The sequence below is a fragment of the Pseudorca crassidens genome, chromosome 4 (genome assembly GCF_039906515.1).
Source record: "Pseudorca crassidens isolate mPseCra1 chromosome 4, mPseCra1.hap1, whole genome shotgun sequence".
Classification (NCBI taxonomy): domain Eukaryota; kingdom Metazoa; phylum Chordata; class Mammalia; order Artiodactyla; family Delphinidae; genus Pseudorca; species Pseudorca crassidens.
Genome location: NC_090299.1, coordinates 132,251,088 through 132,265,394, shown reverse-complemented (window position 1 = coordinate 132,265,394; position 14,307 = coordinate 132,251,088). Strand labels below are relative to the sequence as shown.

The following is a 14,307-nucleotide window of genomic DNA, read 5'->3' as shown; positions in this document are numbered from 1 at the left end:
GGGATAAGGAAGCAGTAGAAAGGGCCTCTGTGGAGGGGCAACTCTCAGTATCACATGTGTATCCAAGTCATAAATCAAGGAAGGATACCCAAAGTAAGGTAAGGACACAGGGAAATAGATGCAGGCAGGTGTCCTGGGAATCAGGGCACCTAGACCACTGGGTGCAGAGCCAGGCTCCTGACTGCAAAGTACACAGCAGCCAAAAATAAGCATAGATTCAGAAAGCCAACCAGACTCAGAAAACTGATGAAAACTGCAGCCTGGTGCTCAATGGCAAAAATTCCTACCACCAGTAACCCAGACACCAGTGTGCAAGCAAGCAGCAAACATTGCCAGTGGTCTACTTCTTTGATGAGATTTTTGGTAAAAGGTAACAAAATGGAGCGGAGGATGGAAGTAAAGAGCCATTAACATACTATGTGGTTGGGATCTCATTGGCTCTGTGTTCAGGGTCACTTTCTAGACAGGGAACAAGGAACAGTGCTTGGACACAAAACAAAACAAAACAAAAATCAAAGGAGGTAAGACAATTATCTCAGCAGATACCTGTGATTGCTTCATGGGGGAGGTGGTATTTGGTCAGACTTTAAGAGATAGGTACATCAAAAAGATGGGTATAGATAAAAGGAAGGGGGGGAAGAAGGGAGGGAGAATGAAAGAAAACAAGGAAGAAAATATTGAAAGTGGAGGCAGTGCAAGCAAAGACCTAAAGCCACAAATGTACAATATGCATAAATAACAGGAAATTAGCTAGTCTGATGGGAGTAGAGTGCATGGGGCAGCAGCAGGAAGTGGGTACACTATCATTGAATGAAATCATTCACAGGGAGGCATAACCACTTCTGCTTCAGATGTGAGACATGGGGTTTGTAAACCAGAAGATAGGACAATCTGGGTTACCTACTTCCTGCCCTGTTAGTTCACAGCCTCACTCAAATTAAACAAATATGAATTGAGCAACTCTCATGCCTAACCAGCATGCAAAGTACTGTAATTCAGAAATAATATATGTCACTAATACCTTTAAGTGGGATTTACAATCTGGACAACAGAATCCAAAATACCCACCAGAAAGAAAAATAGCTTAAGTAAAAGGATTAATGAATCTGCCTTCCAGTCTTTGCCTCCAAGGCACAGAATCAACAAGCACTTTCTGAATGTATGGTATTGGTATTCTCTGCTAGACATTATATATATTCTCAAATTTAGCTTTGTTTCCTTTTTACTTTTTCTCTTCTTTCCTTTCTTTCTAGAACTGAATATATCTAGTCAGTGTATAAGTCAAGAGACAAATAAGAAAGAAACCACATTGCAAAATAGGATTTTAAAATTTCACTTTAAAGATGGGTAAATGGAGATTGAGAACAGTTGGAAAAATTGTCCAGGGTCAAACAGGGAACAAGTTAGGAAGCTGGGATTTAACTTCAGCTTCAAAACTTTAAAACTATTGTTTGTACACTGAGAAAAATCTAGTCCCTGAAAATTACAATTTATAGAAATTAAAAGACTTGTCATTTGGTTGAGAAAATTCCTCCTGAAAGAGGAAACAGTAAAGTTCCATTTCATGCCACAAAATATGTTCCCTAGGCACCAACTCATTTTAAGATAGGTGATTATTCAATCTGGCTGTAATATTACCATTTCTATTTTCCTCCCTACTTTATGTTTTCATGTTGATCATTTTGCTTTCTTTTCCTTTTTTTTAAGCCATTTTCCATTAAGATTTCTAATTAGCTTCCAAATTTGAGACACATCTCTAGTACAAAGCAAATGGCAGTAGTAGTAATTAAGGGACAGCTGTCTCTTGTCTTTCTGGGGACGAAACAAGGCTTTTTTTCTTTCTAAGTTATGAAGTACTAGGGAATTTTTAATGATTTTTTTCTTATTTTTAATAATAATTAACTGAATTGAAAGATACTGCATTGATCTATAAAAGTCAATGTCCTTTCCAACACAGATGCTGAGAACCTCTCTTCTGGGATAACCTTAGTTTAACTCTCACGCTCTGAGTCCTTGAAACTTTTATTGCTGCAAATACAAAATCTCCACATTTTATATGAAATCAAATCATTTCTTTAGGTGCTAAAGTAGGCACTACCCCAAGTCATCTTCCTCACTTTCAGACCTTTAAAACTTAGGTGAATTTTACAAATCAAGAAGAATAAGCATGAGATTCAGAGCAGCTGAGAGGCAGACAGTATTTTTTGTGGTTTTGCTTTGTTTGATTTAAGAAAACAAATATTACTAACACTAACACTGAAAATTACTTAGTAAGCTCTTACTCCTGTGTTCCTTGCTGGTACTTAAGGCAGTATTTTCACATGCAAAGTATAATCAGGACTTAAAGCAGTTAACCATATAATTCAGGTCAAGAAAAATCTTCTGCCTTAAAAAGCTAAACCACTGAAGCAAACATTTATTTATTAATTTTTTCTTCTGGCTTGAATTATCCAGATTCTAGAAAATTATCCAACATAATTTAATGTGCATAGCCATAAAGTAGGTCAAGTGACCTAAATGCAGGCCAGCCTCAGGAGTATAAGGAACCCCTTAAAATACATATTTCTAAGAGAGAAAATTCTGAAACATTTTCTAATGTAAACCTGGAAATACTGGTTAAATATTAAGTTCAGTAACGGGACACACACACACATAAAACACATACACATATGTTTGTACTACAGAACTTCCCAGAAACTATAACATGTTAATGTGTATTTAAAGCTCCTGAGGGTGGTACAGTATTCAGAAATTTTCAAACCTTCTTGACCCCAAACCATTTTATACAGAACATATTATGGAACTAGTATTTGGACACATTGAGAACCTCTTTGCACAGTCATAAGCCCTTTACACCATACTTTGGCAGGAGATGTAGAAGGGTGGGGTTGGGTGGCAGATTTGAAAGCTTCTATATTCAGGGGACCAGCAGAGAACACCAAATGACATAGCATGGAAATGCCAAGGGCATAAAGTGGCCAAGCAGAGCTGGTCTGAAGACACTTTACCTGAGCCATGAAGGCCCTATGGGACTGGGCCGGTTACCATATTCATGTTCATCCCATTTTCAACCCAGCTTCATCTTATACTTGTCTCCACCTCTGTGACTTTGCTACAGCCACTTTATCCTTTTTTACAGTTATGTTCTTTATTCACTGCTGTTCCATCTACCTGGGACTCTCTTCCTTACACTTCAGCTCTGAGTTGAAACATCATCTTCCAAAGAAACACCTCTGTCTAGTCCATCTACAGTAGATTCCTCCCTTATTTCCCAATATTTTCTCCTACAGAACTCTGCAATTTCTCTTCATAGCATTTATCAATTTTTATTCACATATTGATATTGCTTATTTACTTCATATCACTTTCACTGAACTGTAAGCACCATGAGGGTGGGAATGGACCATGCCTGTTTTGTCCAAGTCTATAAAATCACCAAATACCTTATAGATGAGTGTCTGCCATATAGCAGGCCTTTAATGAATATGTGTTGATTTAATAATAAATAATAATAATTAGTTAATTCCTTTACATGTCTACCTAGGCCTGGCCTAACTGAAACCTTCAGAATTGATTTCATGTATACATAGAAATCAGTTCCTCTTTAGGATATGGTCAGCCATCTGCGATATGCAGTCACACATATTCTAAGACACCAAACTGGCTTTTCTGTAAAATCTTTTTAATAATAGGGCCTAGAAGTTTGAATTAATCATCAGTCTAAATGAATATTACGGGTTAATTATTGAGAACCACTCTGTACCTGCTTTCTTGTGGTATTCCTCGAACAGTTCTGCTCTTTGATTACTGCCTTGCTGATTTCAGAGCTCTGTAAAGAACAAAAAGACAAAACGTGAAGATTTGGTGTTTCACTGGGAACTCCTCTTTTTTAAAACGCTGCTTTTTTAAAACACTGCTCGCTAAAATATTTAATTTGCTCGTAATGCCCATTATTCCAAACTTGAGGACTTATGTCATGACCACGAGATCCACGGAATATAGCTATTTCTTGTTTGTATTCCAAACCGATCTGCTTCGTTCAGCTCACAGAGGTCCACAAGAAGGAACTCTAGCTGACCATTATTTATTTGCTACATGAGCCAGGCACTATTCTAAGTTAACTGATTAACTCATTTATTCCTCATAACCCCTGGGCAGGCAAGGGTTAGCTCAGCAGGCATAAGTTCCTCAAATGCTACACATTCCAAAGAAAGGCCCTCCTTCAGAATTGGCCTTAGGCCAGTTCCTGGAAGATAACCTCTGAGCTCTTCCAACAGTCTGACTGATAAGAGAGTTTGTGTATATGCTAGAGGCTTCTGCTGTTCCAAGTGGATCAGATACACTTATGGTGAACACCTGTTTTTGCTTGGGGGAGGGGAGGCTGACGTCTGAATAGCTGAGGTCGGTCATCTGGTGCTGCAGGCTTCTGTGACTGACACCTAATCAAACTCTAGGGACGAGAGCTCAGTTGAGCTTCTCTGGTTGACCGCACTCCACACATGTTGTCACATACTGTTGCTGAGAGAATTAAGGGCACCCCCATGTGACTCCACTGGGAAGGGACATCTGGAAGTTGGCAGCTGGACTTTGCCTCATGTGTCCTTTCCCTTTGCTGATTCTAATCTGTATCCTTTCACTGTAAGGATCCATGACTGTGAGTATAACAGCTTTTCTGAATCTTGGGAACCCTTCTAGCAAATCGTTGAGACTCAGGGTGGCCTTGGTGACCCCCAACAGAACCACCCTATGAGGTAGGTACTATTATTACCCATATTTATAGACAGAGGAATTGGCAAAGAAAGGTGAGGCAACTCAGAATTCCACAGCTAGTTTGTGTCACTATTTAATTTGAACCCAGTGATCTGGTTTGGGCATTTTACAACTATGACATGTGGCTTATCAAAATATTTATTATGTATCATTCAACAGATGTATCCAAAAGTGCCACCTGGTCCTTTTTCCTATTTTATTATCAGGAATGATCATTTTCAAATTGTAAATATACTATCCATTACCAAGATTTCATTTTCTCTGTCAAAAAGAGTGCAATAACTTTTATTGAGTTCCACTTGTTCTTTAACTGCTGTACTTAATTCAAAACTTTCTTCCAGTCATGTCAGCAATACAGATGTGATGTAAGATTTTCTCACTCACATTCTCATATATTTCTTCCCAATCTACATGGTTTTTAATACAGGAGGATGAAAACTACAGAGTCAGCTTTAAATCAAACACCAGGTTTTATTTAATTTGGAGAAAACAAACACCTTATCACAATTTTTCTGAAGATCTATAATTTTTGATTCTGATAGATCCAGAGTTGCCTTTAAGTGTTGGAAAAAATAGTTTCATAATAGGAGAAAGCATGAGACTAATCAGTTGCTACTAAAGAAAATGTAAGCCATCCACTGATTTCTAAACACAACAGATAAAAATAATATGCCAGTTATGTAAAAAAGTCATAGTTTGCTATATTAAGCTTTTTTCAGGTAGACTCTGCAAAAAACACTATGGTCTAGTTCATCATTAGGTGTCTGAAGTAACTTTCTTCATTAGGCTTATTCTAACGCTTGAACAAAACTGTAATTCATTATCTTATCTTTTTTAATCCACCCCAAACTAAGTATTGGACTCTGTAGTACTCATAGTGGATTACAGTGTCTTGTTCCTATCACCAAAACAGACTGCACATCTCTTGATATTTTGAGGTGTCATTACATCTGCAAAAGTAATGAGTCTATCTTGCAATGTGGATGTCCAGAGGTCAATGTAGTCTCAGAGCGTCCAAACAAGCCCTTAAAATAACTTCCAAAAATACAAGTAAAGCATGTAGAGGAAGGTCAATCCATGACACAGTGACGATGAAATACATGGAATGTAAACTGGATAACTGTGCAAGTCTAAAGAATAAAATTTTATGATGCAGAAGGATCAATGGTGTTATGTGAGCCTGGATCTTTCATACTTGTATTGTCCCCATTGTGTTATTATTTGTCAGCTCCCATGATGTAGCAAGAACCAATATTAACCCAAACCCACCAAAGTTTTGGTAGCCTTAAATAAATATCCCACAGAGTAAATGCAAACAAAAGCCTTATTTAACACTTATCATCACCTTCACAATAAATGATCAAATAAAATATTTGCCTTAATTAGGACACAAAAGTTTTCTTTAGAAAATAGAAAATTCTATCTCAGACAACTTCTAGATGTTCAACTAAATTGAACATTATTGATTAGGAATAAAATATACAATATTTAAAAAATGGAATAGACTCTATTGGGCTCCACCTTATGCTTCTTTGTTTCCTATATCCATTCTCTTGTGGCTTTAAATGGGGCTCTCATAACTCACATTTTCCCTCTACCCAGGAGTCCTGGTGTGATGGGGACATAGCCAAAGTCAGAGCTGGACATTTGCCTTTTCCATGCTGCCACATGAAAGAAAGCTGGGCTTGAGAGCCCCCATCCATGGGAGGTTTCGGGATATTATGCCAAAGGCAGGAGCTAAGTGGGGTGGAGTTTAGAAAAGACCAGGAAGAGATAATAACATGTATGTCAGGAAATTGTACAAGGAAGTCTTCATCGGTTCTGAAAAACTCAAATATTTGTCCCCTGAAAGAGCCAGCAGTTAAAACCTGTTTTGCAGATTATATATATATATATGTATATATATATGTGTATATATACATATATACATATATATACATATATACATATATATACATATATATATAATTACCAGAATCTATTATAATATCTGTCTCTAAAATAGATGTAAAAATTTAATCCTATCGCCAAAAGCTGTTTTTTTAAATCTTACTTTTATTCTTCAATTTCCATCCCTTATTGTAAAAACAAAATAGAATTTAGCTGACAATGAGATTATTCTCAAGTGTTGAAGATCTTCACATCAACTAAAAAAGTACAAAAATTTTTCTGTAACAATTAATAAAGTGGTTCAAGAAAAGTTTCAGGATGCAAGATAAATTTGTAACAATAACTTTTCTATATAATAGCAATAAACAAAAAGTAAATTTTTTAAAATAAATAAATGCAGCTCCCAATAGCATCAATAATCCTGACTCACTACAGCAGTAACAACAAAATCAATAAAGTACTTATGAATAACTCTGTAAAGAAAATTATAAAAAGCTATAAAGGAAAATAAGGACTATAACACATGCATGAGTGGGAAAATATTTACAACATAAACTTTGCTTCTTCCCAAATTAATTTATACTTTTAGCATAATTCCAATCAAAATTCTAGTAGGGATAATTTTAGATTCTGTTAAAACTTTCTAAAGTTAACGTGAAGAAAGAGTCATGGGACTTCCCTGGTGGTGCACTGGTTAAGAATCCACCTGCCAACGCAGGGGACACAGGTTCGAGCCCTGGTCCAGGAAGATCCCACATGCCGCGGAGCAACTAAGGCTGTGTGCCACAACTACTGAGCCTGCGCTCTAGAGCCCGTGAGCCACAACTTCTGAGCCCGCATGCCACAACTACTGAAGCCCATGCACCCAGAGCCCATGTTCCGCAAGAAGAGAAGCCACCGCAATGAGAAGCCCATGCACTGCAACAGAGTAGCCCCCACTCACTGTAACTAGAGAAAGCCCGCACACAGCAACAAAGACCCAACACAGACAAAAATAAATAAATTTATAAAAACAAAAGAGTATAGAACATAAAGAAAATTCTGAATATAAATATTAATGAGATTCTTTGTTCTACCTAATGATGAAATATATTGTTGTGACACAACATTTAACATAGAGCAGAACTGGCATAGAAACTGACATACAGAATAGTGGGAAAATATAGGTACCCCAGAAACATCCTATTTTATGCATTCATTCAACATATATATAATGCCTGTCATATGCCAAGCACTATGCTAGTTATTAAAGGGAAAACACAACTCCTGCTCGCAGAAAGATTGATGGGAAAAAAATAGCTATTTTCATTATGATAGAAATGGAGACAAATGGGCACAGGACTTTATGAATTCATATAGAAAGGGAATCTAAATTCAGTGTATGACAAAATGAGCACCACCAATTAATGAGAAATTGTTCAATAAATAATGTTGAGATAATTGCCTATCTTTTTAGAATAAAATCTAATATATCCCATTAGACACAGATATAAATTGCAGCTATATTACGGAATTAAATACAAATGAAATGCAACATAAATGAATAAAAGTGGAATTGATTATTTATATGCCTCTTTAGAGAGGTCAAGTCTACTTCTGAAGTATATAAGTGCTAAAAGAAATTAGAAAGAAAATGCCAGGTAGATTGGACTATGTAAAACAATTTCCCTAAGTTTAAAAAAAGTTAAAAAGCAAAGCAGATGTGAAATTATTTACAACAAATGCAATACACCAAAATCTGTTTTATATAAATACTAAATACCAAAATACCAAAGGGTACTTCAAAATGAAGAAACAACTCATTAACGAACACATGGAGAAAATGTTCAACCTCATTAGTACTCAAGGAAATAACCATTAAAACAATGACCAATAACATTTCATCTAACAAACTGGCAAAGAAGAGAAAATGTTCATCCTTGATGCCATTTTGAAATTGCTTTGAATGCCACTTTCCTATAACCCCTAAGAACTCTAAAAGTATTCCTACCTTGTCGCAGAAAATCTAGGAAACATTCTTACCATATATAATTCATACAAGATGCTCATTTCAGACACACTCTATTTTAACACCTACTGAACCATAATACCCTTTAGGTAAGACCATCAAATATTCATCAGGGTATTACAGGTACCATGCCCAGTACAAAGGAGTCATGTAATAAACGTTCTGAATGTTGAATAGATGAACTAACAGGCTTGTTTTTTCATCATTAAAATAAATAAAAGTGTGGCTGGTGTCTCAAAAATACGTTTTCATATGCTTTGACCTAGTGATTCTAATTCTGAGTTTTTATCTAGGGAAGTAAACCCAAATAGAGAAAAAAAAGAAGTGTATACATAAAGAATTACCACAAGAGGAAACATCTAGAAGTAGCCTAAATATTAAAATATAGAGGAATCTTTGAAAATACTGTGTTATATTAATTTAGTGCAATATTATGTCACTATTAAAAAGAAGAATTTAGAATCCAGGTTTACAAAAGCTTATGCCAAAATATTAAAAGTAAAAAGCAGGTTTTAAAGTTGTATATCTCTTATATAACAGGTGTAGTATAGCAGGTATGACTCAGCATAAAATCCCACCTTCATTAACTGTAGCTCCAGGAACAACTTACTTAGCCTCTTCAAGTCTCAGTTTCCTCACTTATAAAATGGAAGAGTAGTAACAGTATTGCCTATTTAAAAGGCTGTTCTTTTTAATTAAAATCAAATTAGATAATTCAAATAGTGTTAAGAGCACCTATTACATAACACATATTCAGTAATCACAGACATAGCTTTTATTTGAACTATTAAAGAAAAATAAAGCATATGCACACCAGAAAGTCCAGATGCTAATATTTCAATGCATTGGCAGCAATTATCATGTGGTAGATTTGGCTGTTCACTACCTTTGGAACACCTCTCCTACATTTGGGAAATTTCCACATTCAATGTTTACACATCACAACGACGGATGCCCATAATCCACTTCTCAGTCTTCCTTACATGTTAAGAGCCTAAATTACCCATGAATGGATAGATACATGGTGAGAACACTAGAGTGAAAGCCTGTGACCAAGGCTTTTCTGATAACATACCCTTGTACAGGCTTCAGTCAATTTATTTATTTATTTATTTTTAATTGAAGTATAGTTAATTTACAATGTTGTGTTAGTTTCTGGTGTACAGCAGAGTTATTCAAATATATACTATATATATATTTTCATATTGTTTTACATTACAGTTTATTACAAGATATTGAATATAGTTTCCTGAGCTATAACAGTAGGTCCTTTTTTATCTATTTTATATATAGCAGTGTGTATCTGTTAATCCAAAACCCCCAGTCCATCCCTCCCCCACTCCCCCTCCCCCTTGGCAACCACAAGTCTGTTCTCTATGCCTGTGAGTCTGTTTCTGTTTTGTAAATAAGTTCGTTTGTATCATATTTTAGATTCCACACATAAGTGATATCATATGATATTTGTCTTTCTCTGTCTGGCTTACTTCACTTAGTATGATGATCTCTATATCCATCCATGCTGCTGTAAATGGCCTTAATTCATTCTTTTTTTATAGCTGAGTAATATTCCATTGTATATATGTACCACGTCTTCTTTACCCATTTGTCTATTGATGGATACTTAGGTTGCTTCCATGTCTTGGCTACTGTACATAGTGCTGCAATGAGGAACATGGAGCTCATGTATCTTTTCGAATTAGAGTTATCAACTATACTTTGGGCACACGAAAGGCTTCAGTTTAGAAGCACATGCCTCACTGAATCCATCTGGGAGCTGACATCTCTGCCAGCCTTCAGAGGCAGTAGGGGCAGAGGATCTACCATCAGGCTCACGTGAGGGCAGTGGAGCCTGTGCCAGGGGCAGGAATCAGGGGTTTGTCCTGGAGCAGTCAGTGCTCATGTGTATTCGATTGGGCTTAGAGCTCCTGAGTGGGCAGCCTCTAAGCCCAAGCCAATGCTCTTTAAGACTACAATGGGTCCTGTGCACTTGTGCCTTCATCTGCCTTTTCCTCCATCACACACACACACACACACACACACCCCTTTATATATGTACATGTATACATAATCATAGTTTATGACTACGTTGGTATAAAGATAGATACAGTATCATATAATAAAAATTCTTCCAACCTAAAAATTCTTCTTTTTCCTTCAGATTTTAAAAGAAATTAAGTCATGTTCACGGGTCCATAAAAGCATTGTAGGTCACTGGCACTGTGCCTACTGGGTCCCTGATAGAAAAGTCAGCCTTACCTAATGTTTTCAGATTAACTCCTTTTCTCCTAAACTAGCTAGCGTCTATTCTGTGTTTGCAGCTATGAAACCGGATTATACAGATGACAAAACTACAGTGAAATTTTACTTTTTTTCAACTTTGTAGGAATCCTCAAATTTTTTGAAAAAGCATGTATTACTTATTAAAGGGAAGATGATGGGTTAAGAAAAAGAAAATCTGACCAATTAACATATCATCTACCATTGGCAGTTAACAGCCTTAAATGACAAATTTTATATGCATATCTCAGAATCTCAAGCTAGAAAGGGACTGCAAAGATCACTGTGGAGAAAATGTCATGTACTCCTATCACCCATCTGTCATCTGAATCACCTCTACCCCACCCACCCTGACCAAGTTATCCCAATCAGTGATACTGAGCTTAGTAGTTCCCTGTCTCAGGAAGAAAATCAGACATTCTATCTCTTGATATCTTTGACTATTAGAAAGTTCTTCTTTAATACTGAGTCAAAATATATTTATTCCAGAAGCTTTCTTTTTTTTCCCTGAATGCATCTTCAACATCTGAGAATTCCTTATGGTCCCACCTTAGATATGCAATATCAATGCCTTGGAATCATTGCATAGCAACCCAACTCAAAAGACTTTTATATCTACTGCACACACTTGATACTTTGATTCTGTATCAGTCTATCATTCCCCAGGGTAACCTATTGCTACAAAGCAGAAATGTGAATTGCTAGATCAGACAGACTGTCTCTTTTTCTTTCTCTTCAGATCACAAACTCATCATTTCTTTGACTCCCATCAGAGGAAAACAAAGTAGTACTAGGCCATTGTTTTAAAAGAAATTTGGAACCCAATACAAAATTCATATGTTAGTGTTTTGGAAAGGAAAACCTTTCTACTTTGTTTTTCTTGAAGCAGCTAGCTGAAATGAAATAGTGAAAACTGTACAAAACTAGGAATCTGGCAAAATAGATTCTAAGTCCCAGTTCTGCTAATAAGTACTATGTACTTTAAAAAATCCAGGTTCCTCCATCCCTTGAGGGATAATTTAGATCCTTAACATTTGATGACTGGATTTCTAATAAAGAATTAGATCCCTAAGTCATTATCTGATTAAGTAAATTTAAAATAAAACTATTGAGCAATGTCATTGCATTCGTATTTAAGATTTCCTTTTAACCAATGAACAGAAGTATTAAACATGACTGAAATCAAAAGTACACCATCATGGGCTTCCCTGGTGGCGCAGTGGTTGAGAGTTCGCCTGCCGATGCAGGGGACACGGGTTCGTGCCCCGGTCTGGGAAGATCCCACATGCCGTGGAGCAGCTAGGCCCGTGAGCCATGGCCGCTGAGCCTGCGCGTCCGGAGCCTGTGCTCCGCAATGGGAGAGGCCACAACAGTGAGAGGCCTGTGTACCGCAAAAAAAAAAAGTACACCATCATTAGTTATCCATCTGATCACTATCAGGTATGCTTTTTTTGTGTTCTTTGACACCATCAACAGATGATTGGATTAAGAAGATGTGATATATATTACCATATTATTCAGCCGTAACTAATGGAATGTTACTCAGCCTTAAAAAAATAATGAAATACTGCCATTCTGTAGGAACGTGGATGGATCTAGAGAATATTGTGCTTAGTGAAATAAGTCAGACAGAGAATGACAAATACTATACGATATCACTTACATATGGAATCTAAAAAATAATACAAATGAATGTATATACAAAACAGAAACAGACTCATAGATATAGAAAACAAACTTGTGGTTACCAAAGGGGAGAGGGAACGGGGTGGGTGGGGAGGGATAAATTAGGGGTATGGAATTAACAGATACAAACTACTACATATAAAATAGATAAGCAACAAGGATACACTGTATAGCAAAGGGAATCATATCTGTTATCTTGCAATAACCTAAAATGGAATATAATTTGCAAAGATACTGAATCACTATGCTATACACCTGAAACTAACACAATATTATAAATCAACTAGATGTCAATTAAAAAAAAGTTACTGACTCATTGATCCAATTTTTGGCTGAGGGGGACAGTTAAGGAGTTCTGTTTTATAAAGTCCTTCAGGAACCCAGGCTAAGGGAGACCTCACCATCTTTCAAGCAAGTGGCTTAGTCACCCTGACTATGGAATTCCAGCAGGGAGACTAGGGAGAGAGAGAATGGGGATCACATGAGGTCTGGACTGTCACATAATACGCCTGAGGGCAAGGTGGCCTGAGCAGCCTTAATTCTACACCTTGCAAGGGAACCAGGATCTCTGATGGACAGCTGGCCATCTCCATCACAGTCGAGTGTAATGAAAGATTTTGTGAGCCTCAGTTAGTCCAAGGCAGTTTGCATACATTTGTCTATACCAATGCCAGCCCCTAAATAATGAAGTATTGAGAGATAAGATGAATGATTCGGTATTAAGGGCTTTGGTAAAATTGGCATCACAAATAGATGAAGGTGAGGATAATCAGAATATGGTCATTATAAGCTGCAAGCACTTCTGAAAGGATAGACAACAGGGTTCCAGGAGAAATGTAGTTCTGGATGAGAAGTGTCAGAAATATCTTCGAGGCAAAAGTCATATCAGAAAAGAGAATTTTTAGGATTGTTATTTTCATAGTCATATAATAGATGTATTAAATGGTATAGTGAAATAAAAATGCACCTCAGGCTGCTATTCAGAACATTTTATGATTAGCCCCTTTCCAGTCTTCTTCTTTACTAGTTCTCTACGTGAGTTTTTGTCTCAGCCATTTCCACAGTGGCTTTTGTTCTGTGGTCTCTGCAAATTTCCTGTCTGAAGACAGCTTTCAGCAGGTTGCTACCCACTGGGACTTCACCAACCCAAAAAAGCCTGCTCCTATGTATGCTATATACATGCCAGGAAAAATGTTATCCCTCCCTTGGAATTCCCATATTATTTATGTAATGGTGGCTTATTATGTGGTTGTTTATTTGCATGTTGTTGTATGAATCTACTTTTTTTTAGCTGTAAATGTTTTCTTTTATTTATTTTAATTGAAATACAGTTGATTTACAATATAGTGTTAGTTTCAGGAGCACAGCACAGCAATTCAGTTATATACATACATATATATATATGTATATATATATACACACATATATATATGTATATATATGTGTGTATATATATACACATATATATATATACATACACACACACACACATAACTGAACCGCCATCTTTTAGACTAGTACTTTATACCATAGTACAGAGATAAAGTTGCCAGGGATTTGGGGGGCAGATAGGGGAGGTACAGTCCCTTACTTTGTCAGTGTAAAGCAATCACCCCATTTTCCTTAAAGCAGGGTCAGCCAGATTAAGACCCTTAAAGGTCCTGAACTTCAAAAAC

At 36.6% G+C, this 14,307-nt stretch overlaps 1 protein-coding gene across 6 annotated transcripts in view; it reads right to left on the bottom strand.

Moving 5' to 3' along the window:
• INPP4B (inositol polyphosphate-4-phosphatase type II B) overlaps positions 1-14,307 on the bottom strand; it is a 718,440-nt gene that overhangs the window by 378,714 nt on the left and 325,419 nt on the right. For all 6 annotated transcript variants that reach the window (XM_067736786.1, XM_067736785.1, XM_067736789.1 and 3 more), the window contains one exon: positions 3,764-3,829. The gene's annotated coding sequence lies outside the window, so the exon portion shown is untranslated. The remainder of the gene's footprint in view (positions 1-3,763; positions 3,830-14,307) is intronic.